The sequence below is a fragment of the Dipodomys merriami genome, unplaced genomic scaffold (assembly GCF_024711535.1).
Source record: "Dipodomys merriami isolate MVZ:Mamm:240054 unplaced genomic scaffold, mDipMer1.0.p SCAF_5, whole genome shotgun sequence".
In the NCBI taxonomy this organism is placed as follows: domain Eukaryota; kingdom Metazoa; phylum Chordata; class Mammalia; order Rodentia; family Heteromyidae; genus Dipodomys; species Dipodomys merriami.
Genome location: NW_027206068.1, coordinates 49507366 through 49533486, shown reverse-complemented (window position 1 = coordinate 49533486; position 26121 = coordinate 49507366). Strand labels below are relative to the sequence as shown.

General features: G+C 34.9%; 1 protein-coding gene across 3 annotated transcripts in view; it reads right to left on the bottom strand.

The window, feature by feature from the left end:
• Foxp2 (forkhead box P2) overlaps positions 1-26121 on the bottom strand; it is a 513305-nt gene that overhangs the window by 430950 nt on the left and 56234 nt on the right. For all 3 annotated transcript variants that reach the window (XM_069996601.1, XM_069996600.1, XM_069996604.1), the window contains exon 2: positions 9781-9914. The gene's annotated coding sequence lies outside the window, so the exon portion shown is untranslated. The remainder of the gene's footprint in view (positions 1-9780; positions 9915-26121) is intronic.

Here is a 26121-nt window from a genome sequence, read left to right as displayed (position 1 = left end):
AAGGAAAATGAGGGAAAACAGTAGGAATCGTAACCCCTTTGTACAACTACTTAATGACAATTTAAAAATTAGATATGTGAATGCCTGCTTTATCATTTTCTGTATGCTTAGAATATTTCAAAATGCATGCAGATCAGAAGCTATGAAGTCTAGAATGAAGAGATTTTTAAAGTTATATTCAGTGAAAATCATTCACAACTACTTTGCTGAGATCAGAAGATTAACATATGCTTTTTTCCAAATCTTAAGCTATCTGGGATGGCTGGTATATATTTACAGATAAAGCCTTTAGTTCTCAATACATTTAATGCCTTTGAACAAATATCGCCCAGGCCCAGAGTTCAAGCCCCACGACCGACCAAAAAAAAAAAAACAGTATTTCATTATTACAAAACACAAAGTTGGAAGATTTCACAATAACAAAATCATTAAACATTTCAGAGAGGTGAAAGGAAATGATCGTTAGATCATTTTCAGATCCAAAACCCTTATGCTCTTAATGCCATTACCCCTGGTTTCCATCAGCATCAAGTATATAAGTAACATACTCAGTAACTACCTGGGTAGAACTGTAAGCTCCACAAAATTAGATTATAAATGCATCTACTAAGAAAGTTAAGTTATTCCTGGAGTAGTCAGTCCTCAGTACCAGATAACACTCTGCATCATTAGCTTGGAAATAACTTCAAAGGCAATTGACTAATAGGCACTCCAAATACAGTTGAAAATTGCAATGCATTTTGAATTAATAAGATTTGTCTTGGGCAGTTTTTCTTCAAATTCTGATGAGATATGAAGAAAACAAAAATAAAAATAACTTTTAACTAGAATTTAAAGATTTTTGTGGTCAACAGCAGCTAAATGCACTTTTATCCTGCATTTAAACATTTGATTTCTTTGTTTCAACTCTGCTTTTATTTTCTGAGAACAGCCATTTAAGGTTTAAGTATTGTTCAGCAGTAGCAAGACATAAACTCAGAAAAGAGAGTTGGGAAAGATATAAGGACTATTTTCTTCGACCAATAATAGCTTTTTTGCTAAGAAAAAAAGTATATTATTATGATAGCAGGGAGTATTATATTCCATTTACTTGAATTTTTGTCCTGAATAGATCCAGGTAGTTACGGTGACAGCTGTAAAAACTGCAAGGAATTGATATCTTGCCATTCATTAAAAACTTAATCACACAAACATGAAAAATTTTTTAAAGAAATTTTCAACTCATACCTCATATGTGTCAAAACTGACACTTTTCTTTTCAGACATTTTACAAATAAGTTATCTTGTTATGTGTATCCCTTACATCTTCACAAGCGACCAGTGCCCATCATTCTGCCCTCATATTGTAATAGTAAAGCATTCTTTGAATGACACATTGAAGAAGAGAAACATGTAACTGCATTCTGTGAATTTGTAAAAGAAACACAAATATCTATCAGATCTTCTTTAAAGGATTTATTAACATTCCAAGTAAACTAATATAAAGTCACAGAATACTAAGTAATAATAGCATTTCAGGAATTTCCATGTGACATAGGATCCCACATATTTCCTGAAATTTAGGACTATGACATTTTCAGAATGATTCTGTGCTTCAGAACATACACATACAATAAACAGCAACATAAATAATTACACAATACTGTGCATTTATATTTGAGACACAAAATTTGCATGTCTAGATGAATATCCACATACACACATGCAAACATACATTTACTTATACATATATAAGAATTTTAGCCTTAAGTAAATGCCTGCATATGTCAAATTTTTTTTCATAGTTGATCATTTAACCTTTACATAATCTTATTAAGGAAATTATTATCACTTATTTCCCACATGCAAAACTTACCCGTAATCAGTATAAATTATAAGTGGCAGAGCAAACATTTGAACTGGTCTGTCAAATGAAACATGGGGCTCTTTCCTCTAGAGTATGCTTAAAATAAGTTTTGGGAAGATGTTAAGCATTGCTTTATGCCTCTTTAACACAGAAATTCATCCTGGCACGAGGAAGAAATATAGCTAGTTTTTAAAACAAAATCTGATTTTATTCCCAAAAAATCAATATGGCAAAGGAAAAGTTGCTACGAAGATAATTCTTAGTTGAATATGTTCAAAATGTAATTCCTTGGTAATCTGGTCTTTGGCCAAGACAAATCAAAATCATAGATATTTTACAAATGCCAAGTTTTTAGAGAAACAAAAAAAAAATAAATGCAACAGCAACAGATGCATTCTCCCTCGACATTTGTGTTGAGCCTAGCTATATCCAGAGCTCAAAAGATAAGGAGGAATGTTACATTTCATTTTTATGAATAATAAATTTCTGGTTTCTCTTAATGTCATCCATCTAAATAATTTTAAGTTCACAACTTGGAAAATTAACCAAATGAAATTACTGAGAATAAGACAAGAAAGTAAGGAAGAGATAAAGGAGTTGAAGAGAGGAAAACAAAAGAAAAGGGGGAGGGGAGAGAAAGATCATCCTGATACTTTAAAAAAAAAAAGAAAAGGAAGGAAGGAAGGAAAGAAGGAAGGAAGGAAGGAAGGGAGGGAGGTAAGGAAGGAAGGAAAGAAAGGAAGGAAGGAAGGAAAGAAGGAAAGAGAAAAAGAAGAGAAAAGGAAGGAAGGAAGAAAGGAGGAAAGAAAGAAATGAAGGAAGGAAGGAAGGAAGAAAGAAAGAAAGAAAGAAAGAAAGAAAGAAAGAAAGAAAGAAAGAAAGAAAGAAAGAAGGAAGGAAGGAAGGAAAGAAAGAAGGAAAGAAAGAAAGAAAGAAAGAATAGTATGGCCAGGCATCAGTGACTCAATGTCTGTGTCCCTTGATACTCAGGAGGCTGAGATTTAAGGATCCTGGTTCAAAGCCTGTTCTGGCAAGAAAGTCCAAGAGATTCAAATCTCAAATTTAAAAAAGCCAGAAATGGAGCTATGGCTCCATAGATGGAGTACTAGCTTTGAGCACAAAAGCTAGGAAGAGCTTCCAGGCATTGAGTTCAAGCCCTCAGACTAGCATGAAAAAGAAAAGTATCAAGCTGGGCACAGATGGCTCATGTCTGTAATCCTAGCTACCCAGGAGACTGAGATCTGAGGATCATGGCTGAAAGCCAGCCTGGGCAGGAAAGTGCGTGAGAACCTCATCTCCAGATTAACCACCAGAATTAATCACCAGAAAACCGGAAATGGCTCTATGGCTCAAACTGTAGTGCTTGCCTTGAGCCAAAGAGCACTGGGACAGCGCCTACACCCAGAGTTCAAGTCCTATGACTGAAAAAAAAAAGTATCTACATTAAAGAAAGAAGGGAATATCTTATTTTCATCTGTTTTTACAATATCTGACATAAATTTACGAAATTGTGTCCCACATGAAAAATTAAGTGTATCTAAAGATAACAGACAATGGTATAAAGTAAAATAAGTAAGGAAAGAAGGCCAGATGCAGTATTGCATGCCCATAACCCCATCTAGAGTTTAAAGCGAGCCTGGACTACATAGTGAGACCTTCTCTGATAAAATATTTTAAAAGCATCATGAATAACAACTTAATAAAGATAAGACGTTCATTATTCACTATTACTGAATGGATATTTTTAATATCGCCTGTAATAAAATTTCATTTTTAAAGTTTGAAATGGAAATACTTATCTTAAAAACAATTTCATTCTAGGTAACTAAACTGACATTAAAATTAACTAAAATTCATATCAACAGAGCGTTTCTTCTACTATGAATCTTAGCACTTTGTCCAAATAAAATACAGTGCTATACGATAACACAAAATATTAATTTTAAAATTAGATCTTGGGCTAGGTGTGAGGTTTGTATTTATAACAACATTACACATGAGCTAGAGATGGGGAGTATTAAAATTGGAAGCTAACTCTGGCAGTAAGTTACTGAGTCTCCTTTTCAATCAACAAGCCATGAGTGGTACAACAAACCTGTCCGCTCAGCCCTGGAGTAGGCATGGAGTTATTCTACTCTGAAAGTCCACCCTGGGCAAACTATGAAACCTAAACAAAACAAAAAGCTCAAGGATTAAGAGTACCTACCTAGCCATGTTCTGAATTAAAACCCAAGTACTACAAATAAATTCAATACATACACACATTTGTCTTTTTAACTTTGAACAATCATTGTTGATAATTTGAAATGATCTTAACCTGATCTCAGAATTACACTTAACAAAATAATTAAGATTGTCTTTTTAATTGGATTTACTGTGAATTATACTAGGCATGCCAAAAGGTTTAGAAACAAATATGCACAGCCCAATATTTGGGTTTTAAACAATCATAGTTTCTTTTTCAGAGAAGGTTCAGGTTTACAAGAAGTTTAGCAGAAATCACAATGGGGCTCATATGCAAGCTTCTCCCATCCCAACCCATGTACAGTTTCTATTATTATTAGCAAGTTTATGTTATTACAGTGAGCATTTGGATCGTTGGTGAATCTATATCAGAACATTATGAAAAATTAAGACTTAGAGTTACATTAGGATTCATTCTTTGTTTGTGTATACTTTACAGGATTTGACAAATTCTAAAGTCATACATCCACCAGTGTAGCGTGATAAATTCACTACACTAACAATCATCTGCACATCTTTCCTTCCCAGTAACTCCCGGAAACAACCTGTCAATTCTACTTGTCTAAATTTTTGTCTTTTTTAGAGTTACAGAATTGGAACTACAGGTTATGTCTCCTTCACTTGAAAATGTGCATTTGAGTACACTAACACAACTACTTTGGAGAGCAGGCTGGAGGTACCTCAGAAAGCTATAGACCTCCCCTATGACCCAGCCATACCACTCCTAGGCATCTACCCTGAGCAACAGGAACCAGGAAACAAGGACACATGCACCTCCATGTTCATTGCAGCACTGTTCATAATAGCTATGATATGGAAACAATCCATATGCTGCACTACAGATGAATGGATTCAAAAATTGTGGTACCGATATACAATGGAATATTATGCAGCCATTAGAAAGACAAAATAATGGCATTTTCAGGGAAATGGATGGAACTATTGCAATATTTTGAGCGAGGTAAGCCAAGAGCAAAGAGACAAACATCACATGGTCTCTCTGATATGTGGATGCTAAAGTCAAAATGCAAGGAGATATGACAAAGTAAACAAGACTGGAGAAACAAAGGACTCCCACTCATTTCATTGTATCATTGCTAAATGACTCCATGTTCTTGACCACATATATGGCATATATATGCACACAATGAGGGAAACTTGGAAGAGGACACAGAATCAGAGGGAAACAGGGGAAAACATACAACAGAGGGGCCCATCAGCTGCACTGGACATCGATGAAAATGAATTAAGCAACTCAAAGGCAGCGATGGGAGGGAGGGAATGAGAGGGAAAGAGGGAACATCTTATACCTAGCAAAAGGAAAGAAATAGCCAGGCGCTGGTGACTCATGCCTATAATCCTAGTTACTCAGGAGGCTGAGGTCTAAGGACCATGGTTCAAAGCCAGCCCAAGCAGGAAAGTCTGTGAGATTCTTATCTCCAATTAACCCACAAGAAAACCGGAAATGGTGCTGTGACTCAAGTGTGGTAGAGTGCTAGCCTTGAGCTGAAAAGCTGAAGGACAGCACCCAGGCCAAGAGTTCAAGCCCCATGACTGACAAAAATAAAAAATAAAAAAAGGAAAGAAATGCAAATACTACCTGATGTGGAAGAAACAGTTGTATAGTCAAAGCTCATAGAATTCACAAACTTTATAGACCTTGATGATAATAATTTACCTTGTGAAGGTTAAAATGTGTTTGTGACTTTAACCAAGCGTCACTATCTCACAATATTGTGAAATATGTAAAATTTAAGTAATCACCTAATCTCAATAAAAAATTTAAAAAAAAAGAAAATGTACATTCTTCAGTGGTTCCACCCCTCCCCTCTGACATACACACCTACACACATACACATATACACATGGCATAATAGCTCATTTCCTTTTATTAGTGAATAATATCCCATTATATAGATGTATCACAGTTTGCTGTCCAGTCACTAATTGATAGTTATCTAGGTTGCTTAACAAAATTAATCTGGTTAAAGCTGCTATAAATAGGAATGGTTACATAGCTCTGTGGTAGAATGAGTGCTTTGCCCTAGATTCAATCCCTAGCACAATGAAAAAAGGCAGAAGGGCGTAGTGGCAATGAATATTCTTGTGTAAAGTTTTGCGCAGATTTCAGTTTTTAACTAATGTGAGTGCAAATATTGGCATGCAGTTCCTGAATTCAATGTTAAAATTATGTTCAAGTTTATTAACAAACTGTTTTCCACAATAGAGTATTGTCCTACATTCTCACCAGCAATGGAAGAGAATCTTCACTGTTTTACACTTTCATCATTGTTTTGTGTGAGCAGTGGTAGGCCTTACTAATAGGTCCATCGTTGAACCTGATTTTTTAATATACATTTTCTTATTGGTATACAATATTAAGTTTTTATATGCTTATTTATATGCTTCCTTGTGTGGATTTAGAGGTCTTGTCCATTTTTAATTATATTATATTTTCTGAGTATTGAGCTTAAGAATTCTTTATTTTGAATGTAAATCCTTTATCAGATACATGTTTAATAAATATTTTCTCTCTGTCAGTACCCTATCTGCTCTTTTTTTAATGATAATATTCTTAGGGCTGAAGTTTTTACATATTAATAAAATCCAATTTGTCATTTTTTCCCCATAGATCATGCTTTTGGTGTTGTATCCAAAGTGTCATCACCAAACCCAAAGATACTTTGATTCTCCTTTACATTTTTCCTCCAATTTTACATTTAGTTCTATGATCCATTGTCAGTTCATTTTTGTCAAAGGTAAAAGGTCTGTGCCTAGATCCACTTTTTTTTTTAACATGTTGTAGCTAGTGTTCCATTTGTTGAAAAGACGGTCCTTTCTCCACTGAATTGCCTTTGCTCTTTTGTCAAAGATAAGTTGACTATGCTTGTGTGAGTCTATTTCAGAGCTGTCTATTCTGTTCCAGTGATGTATGTGTCTATTCTTTCAACAATACCACATTATCTTGATTACTGTAGCTTTATACTAAGTCTTGAATTTAGGGAGTGTCAGTCCTCTGACTTTATTCTTCTTCAGTATTGTGTTGGCTATTCGGGGTCTTTTGCCTTTTCATATAAACTAAAGAACCAGTTTGTCACTGTTCACAAAAGAAACTGCCGGGATTTTGACTAAGATTGTGTGGAATCTATGAATTAAGTTAGGAAGAACTGACATCTTAAAAGTATTGAGTCCATCTACCCAGTGGTACCTAATATCTCTCCATTTATTAAGAATATCTTTGATTAGAGTTTTGTTGATAACTCTAACACTGGTCTTATACATTTTTTGTTAGATTTATAGTTGAGTATTCATTTTTGGTTCCCCTATAAATTATGGCATGCTATTAATTTCATATCTCAGTTGTTCACTGCTGGTATACTGGAATAATGGCTTACTTTTGGATACTAATCTTGTGTTCTGCTTCCACTGATGAGCAGAAGTCTAATATGATAAAAAAAAATTTCTTTCAGTATGCATAGTTTACACTAAATGTTTAGTTTTTCTCTAAATTATAATTGCAGATGTTCATGCCTGACCATAGTCTTTTAGTAGACTACCAGAATTTAATCATTTTCTATAATCACATATCTGTTTCAGAGATTTTTTTGTTATTGGTTCTTTGGAATTTTCTATGTAATCACAGTGCTATTTCTTTCTTCCTAATTAGAGTGACTTTTCATGCCCCCCCCCTTTCTTTCTGTCATGGAGTTTGACCTAAGGATCTGGGCGCTGTCTTTGAGCCACAGCTCCCACTTTTGGTTTTCAGGTAGTAAATTGGAAATAAGAGGCCCATGCACTTTACTGTCTTGGCTAGCTTTGAACCATGATGTTCAGAACTTAGCCTCCTGAGTAGCTAGAATTATAGGTGTGAGCCACCAGCACCCAGCATCTTTTCTTCTCTTTCTTACATAAGCTAAGCTGTCTGGTATGATTGATGTTAACTTGAAATGGTGTTTCTTATCTTAGTAAAAACAAATCTCATTACTGAATAATGGTTTTTCATAAAGCAAACATCCATGCAAAAAAAACTACTTGGGTTAGCAAAGAGACTATTCTCAGAATAGCAGAGCCTTCTGGAACCCCCAACTTAATTTACTACCTAACTATCTTAACTAAAATCTTAATTTTGTTGTAATTACTATTATATTTATAAACAATATAGTATAATTTTGAGGCTATATATAAAACTGATCAAATAGGATCTTTTGATGTCTAGGATTTTTCATCAACATTACATTCTGATATTTTGCTACATTATTGTTGCTATGTTCATTTCCATTGCTGCCAAGTACAGGATCTGCAATGTTTTTATGATGAGTGACATATTTTCCAATCCTTCAACACCCTCAAGCAATAACAAGGAGGTCCCTAGTGACTCATCAAATTTAAAGAACATTATAAAATTTAATCTCACTTTTCAATAATAAAAGTTATATTTTAGCAAGGAACCAATGGCTTACACTTACCATTCTAGCTACTCCGGAGGCTGAGATCTAATAGTTGTGGTTTAAAGGCAGCCTGGGTTTTAAAAGTCTGTGAGATTCTATTGCCAATAAACCAGCCAAGATGCTGGCTGGAGGTCCAATATTAAAGTCTCTTTAAGTACATAATTCTTAGTTACAATGATAGACAGAATTGGGCATAGTGTGTAGTGGCTATACCAAATTATATTAAAGAAAGATGAAACTAGATATTATAGAGATTGCTTAATATAAAACACTGATCACTTTGTCAATACAAACATTATATTCAAAGTCTGTAAATATTTTTTGTAACAATTCTGGGAAAAAATGAGGAAAATATAATTTGATATGTTTAATCATAAAACATTTTAATTGATTTCTCTTGTATCATTTGGACTTTAAAAATTCGAAACAATTCTCTGTCGTTGAACTCTTTCATTAATAATGTGGAAAGATAGCTCATTATTAAGCAAAAATCAAATGACTGGCAGTTAAACCAGAATCAAGTACCAGGCATTAAAAGGGCATACTAGGCAACTTTCCAAAGAAAAATGGTGACGAAGAGGAAGGAAGGAATCACCTCACAAATAACTTTCCTTAAATTCCTACCTACCAACTTCTAGATAAGAAATTGGATTTCTTGTTTCTACATGATGATTAACTCTATCTTTTAAGTTTTTCCTAACAGATAGGGAACAGTCCTTCCATGACATTAAGCTGACAAAATTGATGTATTTTTATAGTACATTATAGATACAGAGTCGGTCCAATTCAGTTTCACTATGCAAAGTGAAAAAAGGACTTAAGAACTGTCTTGCTGGGTTGGTAGATTTAAATAGACATAGATAGTCTCATTCTCAGTTATGAAAAAAATGTTTAAAAAATAAGGAATCAAATTTTAGGGTAAAAAGACTAAGCACCATTGTGGATATCAAATGACTCTGCTTTCATTGCATCAGGACCACTCAACGTTATCAGCAGTGCTTCAACAGAAAATATAATTGGAAGTAACCACTTTGTACAAAATATTACTCTAAGACATCACCCAGATTAGTTAGTAAAATTTCAAATAATCTCAAGATCAACTACGTATTTTGTAGAGAAAAAAGATTTAACAAAAATGTATAAAGCTTAAAAAAAAAGAAACAAAATGTAAAACAAAAATTTCTACAAAAACCTGAATAGAAGAAAATCTGAGGGACAGAAGATAGAGTGCTGATGACTTACATTTGGATCATTAGAATTCTCTCTCTCAGGACTGAGGAGTCTTCTTTATGTTGATAAGGCTCCTTTCTCTCCTTTCTTCTTCTTTCAGAATATGTCAGAACAAAACATCAATAGACGTCTATTATGAATTTGATCTAGGGAGGGAAATCATAGTTTCAATCAATTATTATGGAATGTATGTAACTATGTTTTTTAATGTGCTGAGACATAGAACACCTTATGATTTTCTACTGGGTCCAAGGTGAACACAAATATAGGAATTGTCTTGTTGAACATTAAAATAAATAAATAACTTAATATTTTAGTACCTCTTAAAGAAACCCATCTATGTTCCTTCTCATTTTTATGTCTCAGTATAGCTAAAGAAAATTAATATTCAAATTCCAAATGACTGGAAAAGCCTACTCAAATTTATTTCTAAATAATTTTGCAAATCCGTGAGTTTGAATGGACTGGCAGAGACAATTAAGTATTAAATATTTTTACCCATTCACTTTAATGTTTTAGGGGTGAAAGAATTACAGGATGATTAGAAAAAGTGTAAAAGAAAATCATTTTTTAAAAATTAATGGAATAATAAAGACAGACAACTTTCAGAGCAAGAGCCGAACAGACACACGTAGAACAGAGTCTGTAAAATCTGTAATGGTTTAAAAGATTTTTTTAAATGTAGAGGTTTTGAAACTGCTGTTGAGTCAAGACATAATCGGAAAATGATAACACATGACCTGGATATTTTCCAAATCTGTTTCATCTTAATTCTGCAACAAATTTTATCAGGGACTAAATCACAGTATATTCTAGTTTTCTTTACAAAAGTATAGAATTATGATCTATGAGTATCTGACCTTTTTTTGGCATGAACATTCATAAAATTGAGATGTCTCGTATATTATTTTCAAAATGTAGGTTTCTGATAATAGCTATTTTTATCTCTTTAAAATTAAATATTAAGCCTGGGTCCAGTGGCTCATGCTCCTAATCCCAGCTATGTGGGAGGTGAAGATTAGGAATTGAAAAATAGAACGTTCAAGTTTAGTTTAAGTCATGGGGGTGCAGTTGGGAGGAAAAGATGGGGTGTTTAGAGAGATCTTCATCTCAACAATAAGCTCACACATACCTGTGAGACCAGCCTTGATAAAGGAGGTCTAGGAAGGAGACTCACAGGCAAAATTTGAGACCTATGTGAAAGTTAATTAAAGCAAAGAAGGTTTGGGGGCAGAGACTCAAGTGGAACAGCAGCTGCCTAGCAAGCATGAGTACTGAGTTCAATCCCAAAGAATTACAAAACACAGAAAGAATGAAATTGGATAAGTATCTTTAACTCATTTCCGGAGCCATTTTCTAAAATGACTCATATTCTGTTCTATTAAATATTAAGCTACAAGGTAAAGGGGAACGAAACTAAAAATAAAATACACATTCATTGGAAAATGTAATGATGGCACTTTAAACTCTGTGTTCAGAAATGCAACACATTGCATGGATATTATTTCTTAGATATAGCATAAAAACGAAAACAGTAAGCAAATGTAGTGAACCAATATCTATAGCAGAAAAGTTAAATATAAAATCTAAAATGGATGAGTACCATGAGGTACCATTTTAAACCATTTTCCAGATCATGAATTATTCCTTGTGTAAAAACCCTTTCAATCTGAACCAATGTAAGCAGAGTCATTTACCCGGTATAGGTGAAAATAAAACATTTTTTTGGTTAAATTCCCAAAATTAAAGGTACTGAGGAATAAAATTCCAGGTTAGATTTTAGGATGATAGAACAATAGTTTGGTTTTTCCAAAGATTCAACTAATCTAGCCTAATTTAAAAGACTCTCAACACTTATCAACATGAAATTTCTCCATAGTGTTGTTAGAGTCCAGGTGATTTTCTTTTCCTTTCTAGACTCTAGAAATATTTAGGTCAATGCTGGTCAATGTACTTCTTTGGAGGAAGTGATTGGGACTGTCAAAAGATATAGGATTGGCATTGGTGAGCAATATGGATTGTGATTGTGGACTGAACATGCTTTTTGTAGTCATACCTGTGATAATTCATACTTAAAAGATATGTCAGAGGAATATGTCAGACGCCTCACAGCCTGAGTGGGGTTAAAATTACACTTAGATATGGAAATGTATTATTTTTTGTGATAAAGACCAAATTCTACCCAGACACACAGTATGTGTATGCATGTAAGTGTATGTGTGTGTGTGTGTGTTGACATGCATGTACAGGAAAATTATATATTGTCTAATCTCTTGATTGAACTTTTGTAAGAAAGCAAACTCTTAAAAATTCAAATGCAATTCTGACCCTAAAATATTCAGCAAACAATACATAAAAATATTAAGTTGAGTCTTCAAAAGCTATACTATTTCCACGGGTGCCTTGTTGCATCATCTGGACATTTTGCTTGCCAATGATCTTAGCTACATGAGTCCTCTCATTCTCAGCTGGTACTACGTGTGAATCAGGTTCATTTCACTATCCCTGGACCTCAGCTTTATATCTAGTGGCAATTTCAGAGGCTTCAGCCTCCTTACTTGGCTCTCATTAGTTTTCCAAGATTAAACTTTAATCTTCTCTCTATGTGTACTATTTCTCCTATCAAAAACTATTGATAGGATTTGACACTTAAATGACCTCTAAAGACTCTCCAGCTAAAGGCTTGTTTGTAGCCTTCAGGGGTGGCAAAACATAGGAGGTGGAGCTAGGCTATGACCTAATGACAAGGATTAGGATCTTAGTTTCTCTCTCTCTCTCCCTCTCTCTCTCTCTCTCCCCCCCCCCCCCCTCTCCCTCTCTCTCTCTCTCTCTCTCTCTCTCTCTCTCTCTCTCTCTCTCTCTCTCTCTCTCTCTCTCTCAGACACACACACATACACAGTTGCTGTTACTTTTGTTGTTTGTACTTTTGTTTGTTGCTTTTTGCTTTTTTTTCTTTGATTCCCAGGTGCAGTAAGAAAATAACTCCTTTACCATGTTCTGTCAGGATCCACTGCTACACTACAGGTCAAAAAGACAGAGCCAAACCTCAGCACTCGTAAAATTGTGAGCCCAAATAAACATGCTTTCCTATTGTTTATATCAGGCATTGTGTCACAGCAACACAAAAGTGACCAACACTATTCCCAAATGTTTATACCCATTTCACACCTCTCCTCTGACCTGCAGATTAAAAGCAGCTCTGGGATGTACTATCTGCTACCCAGCCCCCCTCTGACATATTGACCATCAGACATCACAACACAACCCGTACACACTGGGTATTCTGAAATGCAAATATAATAGTTTTCTTTATCAGATATGGGGCCAAGTAAGTCCTGAAGAAAGTGCAAAGGTAATAGACCACAAGGGGTGTGAAAAGTCACCAAATTATCAGTTATCTACAATTCCTTACCTTTTTTCTTCCTAACCTATAGAAACTGGTGGTTGTAGTGGTTAGGTTTCAAGACAAACATGACTGAAAATACTGTACCATAAATATCCAAGAGTCATCAGAGTCACAACATAAAATATCCAATGATAAAAGAATAAATCAGGCTAAGTGCAAGTCTTCTTTAAAGATGGTAAAGTCTTTAAAGGGGCAATTTTAAACCTATCAGATTACCATATCTGCTTTGAAAAAAATACAGGTGTAGTCTTGTCAGATATGAATTTTCAGGAAAGGCTATCAAAATCACCTTATGTGTGTCTGTGCACACAGAGGTAATCATGTCAAATATGAAGACAGACATAAATCTAATATTTAAGTTTGAACAACTAATTTTATATTAAAAATGTAAATGGTTTCAGGCTCCATGCTTCACATGTAATTCCAGTTATTTGGGAGAGAGAAATCAGTAGCATCAAGGTTCTAGGTGTAAGGTCCACTCCTGGATGGCTAGCAGACTCCATCCTCCTAGCAGCAAAGTCTCCACCCAGTACCTGCGTTACCTAGGCAACTGGGACACCTGGAAGAGGTCACATCTGCATCCGTTGAGGTCACATCTGAATTTGATGTGGCCACACCTTTCCCGGCCCATACCCTACATAAGGCCTAGCCCAGGCCCAGACACTCTCTTGCTGCTCTTTTCTTGCTCTCTCTGTTCTATTCTAGCTCTCTCTCTGTTCTTTTTTTGCTCTCTCTCTTTCCTCTCTTTCCCAGCCACGTGGAGTGCCAACCTTGCCTGGTCCCATCAGGTCTACTGAATAAACCTACCCCTTACCTGAATACCACGTGAGTGCTGGTGCTGTTCTTACTTGGCTACCTCTTTTTAAAAACCTAACACTAGGTACACTGAGAAAACAAATTAACAAGACCTCATCTCTACCAATAGTTGAGCATGGAGCTATATATCTGTCAACCAAGTTTTGTGGGAAGTGTAATTAGGCCTATGATCCAAGCTTATTTGGACAAAAATGCAAGAATCAATCTTTTAAAAATAACTGAAGCAAAAGGATCTGTAGGCCTGGCTAGCCGTAGACTGCCTGCCTAGCAAGATCAAAGTTCTAAGTTCAAACCCAGTAGTACTAAAATAATGATGATGAAAATGATAATGATGACAATGATGAGCAACAAAGAGATAAAGACTATCCCTTTTGACATCAGGATTACAGGGCTAGCTAGGGACCTAACCACCATGTAAAGAATATGATTTTTAAAGGATTCTAACTTGAATTCTTATTCAGACCAAGAAAAACAATGTTGGCTACCCTTTTACATTTTAAGAAATATTTGCTGTTTAGCTATTTCGTTTATTATCCTACATCGTAAATGCTGCCTTCCATCCTCTCTTGCTCAGTTCCTAATCTCCTACTGCCTCTTAAACATCTTCTCTTGAATATTCTGGCTCAAACTTTTATTCAAATTAGCCACGTTTTATCTATCTTCAGAATGTAATCTCAAGCCTCAAAACTCAAATTTTCTTCAGTAGATACCAAAGAATACCACGTCTCTGCAGGCATATTAAAAATAAGTGTCTTTCTTCTATCTGGGTAATGATTGTCTTTTTACTCCCAATAACAATTTCAAATTCATAGCCCTCACACACTGCAAGTGTCTTCAAACATTATCTGATTATTATTTTGTAGAACATATAGGACCTAACAAGGATTTCCAAACACATGTTTTATAGTCTGTTAAACTGGCATAGAGAGAGAAGGGAAATATATTAATTTCTAAATGAGTACATACAATGTAAAATCATGCAAATAATTTCCCTGGTGCCTTTTCTAACAAATAAATAATTGAATGTTGTTAAAGAAGGAGGAGGAGGAGGAAGAGGAGGAGGAGGAGGAAGAGGAGGAGGAGGAGGAGGTGGAGGAGGAGGAGGAGGAGGAGGAGGAGGAGGAGTGGGTGTGGGTGGTGGAGGAGCTGCTGCTGAATATCTACCAAATAAGCAAAAAATATGCAGCAAAAAAATCAAAGTTCCCTTCATTCTTAGAAGTAAACTTAACTGTTGAATAATTACCTTTATCAGACTTTAAAATTTCAATCTGCTATACCAGAACTGTCTCTACTGTCAAGTTTAATTTCTTTAACTCTTGCCATTCCTTTCAAACCTCAGTTCCATTAATGTTAGTTCCATTAGCATTTCTTTATATATATGCTCTTAGTCAAAAGTTATTGACTCACAAAGTATTTTAGCCAAGTACCACAGCACATATATGCCTATGACAGTAGTACTCAGGAAGTTGAGACAGAAGTTCAAGGGGAGCCTGGAATGTGTAATAAAATCCTGTTTCAAATAAACCAAATCAACCACTCAAAATCAACAATAACGATAGACCTGTCCACTTCTTCTACTGTGTAATAAAGTTGTCCACATAAATTAACTATGATTTTTCAAGTTTAATTAAAGATATATGAAAATGTTGACTATGTCATATTCATCAGTCTTTCTTCACAAACTGGCTGAATGAAGAATAAAATATTGACCCACTAGACAAAAAAATAATGAATGTTTTCAGTAGAGCCATGGTGTATCTCAAATATGATTATGTTGAACACTTCCTAAGTTTTCAAACTCAGAGAGTATTATTGTGATAAATTACATGATGACTGCATGAAATCTATTTTGAATGATATGTCTCTCTAAAGAGTACATCAATGATTCTTACATATTATTGAAACTAAGATGAAAACTAGCATATCCAACATAACTGGAAACCTGGGTTGGGAAAGTGGCTCAGTGGTAGAGCGTTTGCCTTGCATGCCTGAGGCCCTGGGTTCGATTCCTCAGCACCACATAATCAGAAAAAAAAGCCGGAAATGGCACTGTGGCTTAAGTGATAGAGTGCTAGCCTTGAGCTGAAATGCTGAGGGACAGTACCCAGGCCCAGAGTTCAGGCCCCAGGACCGAACCCAACACCCCCCCCCAAAAAAAAAACAAAAAACCAACATAACTGGAAACCTGAAAGATGTTTAAAAAAGTTATTTTCTAAATTCAAATTGCACTAACAGTAGGCTTTAGAACATATAATACTATATTGGTCATTTTAGGGTTAAAAATGAATCTACATAAAACTTTGATCAAGATTAATACTCTAATACTCAAGACAAAGTGAATTGTCAATATATGAACGAAACATCTAACTAGAAAGACTTTGTAAGCCTCTGATTCAATTCCCACAATTGTAGTAGAGATTCACAATTTACAGAAGAAATCTACAGATCTTAATAGTGGTAGACATGAGATGAGATGTAAGTATCAGAGATGAAATGAGGTTTAAATGTCAGGAAATTGTTCTGACTTCAGTAGTTTTCCCTTGAGAAGTAATGCAATCCACATATACTCAAAGTTTAGTTAATAAACAAAGTATATTTAGTATTATTTACTTTCTAATCACATTTCAAAGTAACTAACATTAAATAACATCTCATCAAAATAAGAAAATAGTAATATGTTGCACATGTTGTCTACAGCATATGTTTTTGTAAAACTTGACTATTCACATTAAGAAGATTTTACTGTATAATCACAGTATCCATAAGGTAATCTTGCTAAAGATAGAATAATAATTTCCTATTTTAAAAGCATTTAATCAATACCAGCATCAGTGAATTCATACTTAGAGACTTCTTATTTGTACATAATTTGAAAGTGGTTGATTACTGTACATTAGCTTGTTTATCAAGCAGAAAAAGATCTTGCAGCAAACAGGCAGAATGAGAGGAGAGACCACACTACCTTATCTATATTGCCCTGACAATTGAGTTTGGACAACAGTATTTCTAAATGTACCCTATTCAAGGCTGGATATGTAATTACCTTCAGTTCATAGTCTAGACATTAATGCTTTCATAGTATTTAAGACTCCTTGTAACATGCTTGCAGCTTTAAGTAAGCAAGGCTAAATCTTGACCAGATAAATTAGCAAAGAATGCAATGAAAGCTTCAATAAAAGAATGTTATCCTACAAACCTTCAAGTTGCTGCTAAATGAGATTTCTTTGAAATGCAGATCAGTTGAACTAGATTAGTGAATTTTAGCTCCTGTCAACATCATAACAAAATACAAATACAATTGTTCACTGGTCTTATCTCCATGCTTCCATCTGCTGCCTTGTTATTTACTTTCCTTGATTTACTATGCAGATCTAAATAAGGCACATCAAGGAGGGCTTACAACACAATGGCTTCTTAAGCTTTACATCAAGGTATTTGAAACTGAAGCCAGGAAAGGTCTGCCATCAAAGACATATCTCTAATGAACTTCCATATCAGAGAAGGTTTGGTATTTAATACTGCTGTGAAAAGAAAGAGCTACAAATCAGAATGGCCTATGAAAGAAAATGCCTACAAATCTTGATGAGATTAGCACCTCTGAGAATTAATATCCTAATAAAAATGATGCCTGGTACCTTGAAGAGTTAACTTCCAACCTTTGCAAATATAATGCACTATGTCAAGAGCAGAGAAATCATTTGACAAGGTTAAAAGGTCAGGGAAGTATTTTCTAAACCCCTCCTCCTAACTAGAAAATAATCTATTTTATTCCTGCTTACAGTAAAAGTATGATTGTATAGACACACTTGAACATAATTTGCACAGATTTGTAACAAGACTATGTCATATGCATTTTGCACTGTTTCTTAAAAAGAAAAAAAACTAGGAAGGATTTCACAATAAAATAATGTAATTGAAAATGACAGCTTGTAACACTTGTTCATCAGTTCTAGTATTTCCCTTTTCTTCCCCCACAGCAATCCATGGCAACATAGAATAAAAAATCTGTCATTTTGTAAATCCTGAGGTGCTATTTTCATGAGATGTCACAACCTGGTATAAAATATAGAGTAAATAAGAATATATATACATACATACACTCATAGTCCTTCCATCTTTTCTACCTCCTAATTTTATTGTCCTACTTTCATTTCTAATATAAAGTCGAACAAAATAATTCACAAACCAAATGTGAAAGGTTTCCAACAAGCTCTGCTTGCATTATTATTTGACAGTGTCTTTCCCATAAGCAATGAAGTCTATAAACAAGTGATACTTTGTGGGTTTCATTCTTTCTTTCTTTCTTTCTTTCTTTTTTCCTAAAGAAAACATTTCAATCATTTATGTCATGCTAAAGCAGGGGAAGATCCCACAAGCATGTTCTGTTCCGTGGATCAATCAGTTCCAAACCAAAGTAGACATGTTGTCGACTTCAGTGCCTGGAAATCCTGCTACAGGCTCACCAGATGATGAAAACTAAGGTGTGTAGTAGGGGGCCCCACATGGCATTCAGTAGCTTCTGGGCATGTCAAACTTCACAACTACCCTACAGTCAATGACAGCAAACACCTTCCCCTTTCTGCCTCCAAACATACACTTGCCTCTCTACCCTCCCTCGAAATTAGAGGCAGTCTTCCAGAAACAAAGCCCAAACAGAAAAAAACCTCCCATGACTACACAACAGAAACCACAGTTGCCTTTTTTGTCCGATTTTATTTCATGTAGGAGATGTTCCAGACTTATTTACAGACACCAGAGACTGTTGCCTCTTTTTGTTTAATAAAATGACAAAAACAACAGATTTGCATATGCAAAAGCAGGTGCTTTAACAGGTTTGACTACTCTTGACCTAAAGCTTGTAAAGAAGGTTTGTCTGTAACAGCTGTCTCTAAGGGACTAGTTCTCTGATGGGCAGTCAAAACTCCACCATCTGTAGAAGCATGTGTTCAAAATAACAATCTGAATTGAAAACTCTCCGTCCATCTTCCCTCATTTTCATCCACATGTTAAAAACCCCAATATTGAACTATTTTAACTACCAGCCCTAGAAAACTAAAATAGGAATGTTAACATGCAAAATTAATGTGTACAACTGAGTATTCCGTGGTGATTCTTTTTGTCCTTCTAATACAAGGATCAGATACTGAATTTTAAGCATAGTATTACTCACAGAATAAAGTTTTCAGAGCATGAAATATCCCAATAGCTGGAATTATGACTAAAATAATTAGATTTGTTTTATTTCTGCTACCTTAATTGTTTTCCTTAACTGTTTTTGTATCCAAACTATAGTTTTGGGTCTTAAATGCAGTGATGATATATTCCTGGTGTTTGTTTGTTTGTTTTAAAATATATTCTTAAGCCTCAATTTAGACAAGTGAATTTTCACACTGAGATGACCCAATATAGGCTACTTTCTTCTCTTTTTTATACTTAAGAGCCCAAGCCTGTACATGACCTATTAATGGATAGAATGGCTTATTTCTGAGTTATGTTTGCAGAAGGTAGTACCATATGCCCCAAGCTCCAAGTTGGATGTTCTTTCTATGGTCTAATTTGCTTGTCAAAAGATATTACAATCACATAGCTACAATGTGTACATAAACTTAATGCCGCATGAAATAAACTATTTTCCTCACCTTAAGAAATAAATATAAGTATAAAATTTGCTAAGTTAAAAGTCTCTAAATTGAATTTTAAGTAAAATAAAAAATAGAGGAAAAAAAGTAAAAGAAATCTGGTACCATATGAGTGAAAAAAGAAAATCACACACATACACATACACACAAACATACACACACAGGAACACACAGAGAGTAACACAAGCACATGAGTACATAAGTTCAAAATGACTCTATAATTAAGACTGAAACCTTGTCTCCTTTTTGAAAGGGCAAAAGCAGTTTGAAGTGCTAAATTTTGAGCTGACTTAAAAATTAATGAAAGCTTCTTAAACAGAAGTTTCACAACAATCAAATTTCAATTAAACCACAATTTATTATTCAAAGTAATCCCCCCAATTTGAATGAAATACACTCTCTTCTTCTAAGCAGTTTTACATGCCCAAGTGTGTACTTCAAAAATGTTGTCTTAGCCTGAAGGAATGTTAACATGGTGTTACAATAATAATATTTTATTTATTTACAATTTTGCTTATTTGTTCTTGACGTGGAGGTTGTATTTCATCATGAGAAGGAGAAAGGAAATTCTACACTTCAACAGGCTTAGTTTGAAACCGACCATTTTTTTTCCTTTTTCCTTTCATTAGCGTTCTCCCCACCTCAAGTCCTCAGCCACTAGCATTACCTTTCCCAGGGCAGCAGCTAGCCCCCAGCTCCGCCCAGACCTGAACTCCTCTCTGCCCTAGAGCTCCAGCCATGATAGCTGGCCACTCTCACTCCCAGCCCAAATCTACCTGCGCTGGCAAAGTACCTCCTACCACTAGCCCCAGAATTACAAGCATCCACCTGGTTAGGGATTAGATGCCACACTTCTCCCTCTCCCAGGGGCAATATGTTCCCACTAATAAACTATATCAACCTCCTGTGCGTGCCAGCCTCCACGTGGTCCCCTGGGATGGCAGGGATGGATTCTTTCCGTTCATTACTTGAATACTTAAGAACTAAAATAGTACTAAAAAATAAATAAATAAAAGGTATACAGGGAGATAAGGCAACTGAGATAAGCCATCCTTTTGATCCTCTTCAAAGCCTTTTCAAATTTTTAAAAAGTAAAATTACGCAGTAGGTTGTAACTGCCTTTGCTGAGCCTTGGTAATCCATCATCGGAATAAACATTTAGACAACATTTTAAATATGTACGCAGTAGTTACAGGAATGCCATAGTTCCAGGCTGTCATGTAAATACCATCTGATCAAAAATATTCTGCTTATACAATAAACATCCAGCGAGAAGCACAATAGTTCAGCATAGGAGAGAAAATTAGTACCTAGAAGAACTACAACAGTAAAGTTACCACTGGTGACATAATGAACTGTAATTTTTTAAGTTCTGAAGGTTGTTTTTGTTGAAGTAGACATCACATGGAGAATGCACACTCATTTTAAATGGATTATTAATGTTTCCTGAAATTTTTCTCAATTGTGAATAACACCAATATATGCATGTATTTAAGAAGCATCACTTGCTGGGCATAGTTATGAACTTTTATAATCTGAGGGGCTGAGACCAGATGATAGAGAGTTGTATGTGGGACTGGGCTGTAAAGAAAGAAAAAGAAAAGATCCTGTAAACAAAAAGAATAAGAAAAGACAAAGAAAACACAATAAAACAAATTTCATAACAAAAGTGAAACTGCATGAAAAAAAAATGACACCACACACACTTTTTATAACCTTTAAGTGAAAAGGAAAGGCTAAATCAAAGTTAAGCCAACTCACTATTTGTGTGTGTGGGGGGGGGGAATCACATAAAAAGACACATTGATTAGTTCTAGAAAAGTATAGAGAAACTAGCTGCAGTGATTGCTCTTTGAAGAGCTGAAAGGAAACTTAAGGGGTGGCTCTATGTGTTTAACAAGCCACATATAGAGAAAATGTTACCAATTACTGTGAGGCCCCTGGCCCAGATGGACAATGAGCTTTTCCTTATCTAACTCTGCTCTTTCTGGGTGTTAGAGAAAGACTCAGAAGGCTGTAAAATATTACATATTGCCATATATGTATGTGTGTGTGTGTCTGTGTATGAAATCAGTCAAAGTGATCATTTAAAGCTTATCTATGGAGAGTAGAAATTTATTAATATGTCTATTCAATATTTCTGCAGATAAAAATCTACAAAAAAAACCCAGAATACTAGTTCCTAATAGAAAACCTAATAGGTGTGTTTTCATATAAAATCTAATTGGAACATTTTACATTTATGGTTATAAAACTTGCAAGGACCATTGAAAACAGTGTTTTTGCTCCATGGAGAGTTTTCTTATACCCTTACTATTATAAACAAGTATAACAAAATACTTTGGGGTTCTAAAGTGAAAGTCAAATTTTGTCAATGGCTCTGTTAAATTTTATTTCATTTTATTGGGGGTACTGGGGTTTGACCTTAGGCCATACATTTACAGACACTACCATTTGAGTCACAACCTCAGCTCTTTTGTGTTACTTAGTACTTTTCAAATCGGGTCTGGATTATGCCCAGAGCCAGCCTGATCTATGATACTCTGAATTAAACCCCCTAAGTAGTTGGGTTGGTAGGTACATACAACTATGACCAGTGTATTGATCGAGATGGAGGACTCACTAACTTTTTGCCAAGCCTGGCCTCCAACTGCATTCCTCTTCTGCCTTATGGGTAACTAGGAATATAGATGTGAGTCGCCCCATTCAGACCTTCATTTTATTTATTTATTTATTTATTTATTTAATTTTTAAATTTTGGTTGTGGGGCTTGACCTCGGGACATGGGTATTGTCCCTGAGCTTTTCTGCTCAAGGCTAGCTTTTTACCACTTGAGCAGTAGCACCACTTCTGGCTTTTTATGGTTAACTGGAGATAAGACTCTCAAGGACTTTCTTGCCTGGGTTGGATCTAAACTACAATCCCAGATCTCAGCCTCCTGTATAGCTATGATTATAGTAAGACATCAGTACGGCTCAGACTTTTTATTTTTAATGCATATTTCCATACACAAAGTAGTTAAGTCAAGAAGCTCCAGCTGATATTCATTTATATTGGAAAAAGACAGGAACTATTTATAATTTCATTACTTTAATGAATGCAATCTGTGGACTAAATAAAAAAGTATTTGAAACAAAGGAAAAATTACTAATAATGATGAGTGAAATTTTTGGTGGTAAAGATTTACTTGCTACTGATTTTCTTCTGACTTCAGCAAATAGGGAGTATGTTCAAGAAGGATTTCTTTTTCTTTTTCTTTTTCTTTTTTTGTAAAGAACACAAGGATTTAACTTATTTCCATGTTTCAGGATGTTTCAGTATTTTCATAGTGAAACTATTTGATATCCATTTTTATATAATCACATGTTACCTATTGGCAATTATTTGTTTATGCTAGTGTGTCAAATAAAGGAGGTATTACAAATAGCAAGAAATGAAGAGCAATGTTCCTAAAGTAGCTGGGGAAAGTTTGTGAAGTGGTCCCAGGCAAGGTTCTGCATGCAACCAGATAGTTTGGGAAGAAACACAGCTTGGCCACTTCTATACTAGGAGAGGAAGAGAAGGTCCTGGACACTACTGTGGTAGTGTCCTACACTGTTCCTGGACACTACTATGTGCACAATACCTGCAGAAACCCACATGTCACCTTGAAAACAGGTATGAGAATTGTATATTGCTTTCTTCCCTCCTCTGTCTCCTTCTGGACTTCCACTGCTCCCCCAAAAAACTCCTGTAGAAATGAATTTTTATTATTTGCTCTTAAGACACAGGTAGAGATGTCAAGAATAGGGGAGGTTAGAAGATATGTTTAATAATTTAAGATTTTCTTATTTAGTTTGTACACAGGTACCATTTATTGCTTGACTGATATTGTTAAAAACAGTAGTAGTCACCAATTATTAGTATGTGGGCTTATTATCAGTAATTCAGTTCAAGTATGTCCAGCCTAAGCATGTGTCTCCAGAGGAAACAAATAGTTAGGAGATCAACTATATTCTCCACTATGTCAATTCTTATTTTTTTTTCTTTTTCTTTTTTTCTTTTTTCCAGTCCTGGGACTAGAACTCTGGGCCTGGGCACTGTCCCTGAGCTTCCCTGGCTCAAGGCTAGCATTGTATTACTTGTGCCACTTCTGGCTTTTTTGAGTAGTTTATTGGAGATCAGAGTATCACTGACTTTCCTGCCTGAGCAGCCTTTGAACTGGGATCTCCAGATCTCAGCCTCCTGAGTAGCTAGGATTAGGCTTGAGCCACTGGAGCCCCACTTTCAATTCTTATTTTTTGTCTCATTAACGCTGTTCCGTATTTCATTATGTAAAGGTCCACACATAAAGTGTCTGTCTCCTGTGCACAAAACTATAAAACTGCAAAAGACAAAGATGGCTGCACACAGAGAAAGTTTGAGGTTTACTAAAGAAAAAAAGATGAACTAGAGTCAACACACAAAATGAAAACTGATGCCTGTAGCAATTTCTACTTGGAAAAGCCCAATTACATATCCTCTTTTACCTCTATAAGAAGTTCATCTTACATATGTATAAAGAGCATTTTGTAATTTCTAAGTATTTAATCAGTGATAGTAATTTGAATAATTTGAAGGAGCTAATATTTGACTGGATTTAAGGAGTTTTTCAACAGTGAAGACAATTCAACTCTCCGACTGACTACTAGGACAAGTAATGATGAGTAAAATGGTCAGGCAGAGTCAAACTGGCCATCTGTTGAACATAACATTGTACTAGTGACCTTTAAGATCCTTTGTAACTTGGAGATTCCACTTGTGGTGTTAATGATGCTTTACAGCCTGTTGCCAAGTAACAAGTCTATTGTTTTTCCTGCCTGTTTTATACAGCTAAGGGCTATCATATTCCTTTTATTTCATGAAAAATCTCTACCAGATTGTCAAACTATTAATTGGCATTACCACAGGATTTATTTTTATGACATTCACATCTATTCTAAAGATGCTGCCCAAAGATGCTACTGTAAAATATAAATTCCTTTGATGAATGGTATACTGTAAAGTAATGTCCCTAATTCCACCTCCTTTTCCTTTCTGCCTTAATCCATCAGACCTTTCCCTCAATTTACCATTACTAACATGCTTAGAAAAGTCACTCAATCATTCAGTCCACCCACTCTAAGCATTCATTAATTCTGTGTGCAGAGCAAGAAGAGATTTAGAATCTTACCATCTATAAGGGTAGTAAAGGAAAAGGATCAGTTCATGTGAGTTCAGCATGGACTTTATCAAACAGCCAATATCTAGTTCAGAGTCCCACCAAAGATGACTGTGTTGGTTTCTCAAATGAGCTAAAGTGACTAAGTCTTGGAAGTTTAAGATTCACTCTATCTTTGGGGTGCACACACAGCAAATGAAACTCAACATTCTACAGAGGTACACAGTGTTGTCCATAAATAGATATAGACAGATAATAACACAAACATATAAAGATTGATGTTTTACTAAGATACTTTGTTCCTTATTTAAGAAAACTCAAGCCTCCAATCAATAGATCTTGAATAAAAGCAGTATCAATTATATGTATTCAATTGCAATAGTTCCATTGTTACTAACTATAGTCATTTCCATGACAGTAAAATTTACCTAACAACTGTTTTAAGGATTTTCTCTTCTCTGTGACATACATATTCAACACACAGTTATTAGTCAGTAGGACTTAAATGCTTAAAAAATTTAAGACATTTAAATGTAACCTCAACTGTAACATTTTACTATTCTTTGGTAAACTTGTAGACATGGCCAACCTACTTCCTAAAGAGAACTATCAAATATTTAACTTAACCAAATTTAAATAAATTTCTCATAATATAAAATAATTGAGTATATATTAAGATGTTCAGAACTCTGAATACTATTGACCTGACATAATTCTCTCAAAGGAAAAATGGGGAAAAAATGGCAGGGTAATAATTTCTATAAGGATTTTTCATTTGTACATATTAGAATTTAGTCTTTTGTTTGTGAAAGTCAACTTTATATAGTCTTAGATTATCTCTTAAATGTATCAGAAAAAATTAGTATTGTTTTTATTATTCAGTTAAAAAAATAATTCCTGGCATGAATACAAGGTCTACTATTATATAACTTCTTGACACTTAAAACTGATATTGAAGCTCATACTTTTTATGAAATGCAAACTTTATCAAAGTCACTACTATTGTCTGAAAAATAAATAAATATTATCATACAGATGCTAAGTCAAACTTATACCTGATTGTTAGGTCAAACCGCCCTATGCCTGAAATGGTAGCAAGATGAGCAAAGAAACTTTATGTCCCAATACTTATAAATTAAATGTTCAGAGCAATGATAACTCTTAAATAATTATAAACAGCTTTCTGTTATTTGATAAATATTCCTGGAACATTGTTTGTAGACTCTTGTGAGGTTTGTATATTTCCCCTCTTCTCTGAAATCATGTAAGGTCCTGTGAAATGCTGTAATTATGGAATGTGAGGGGAAGCTGCT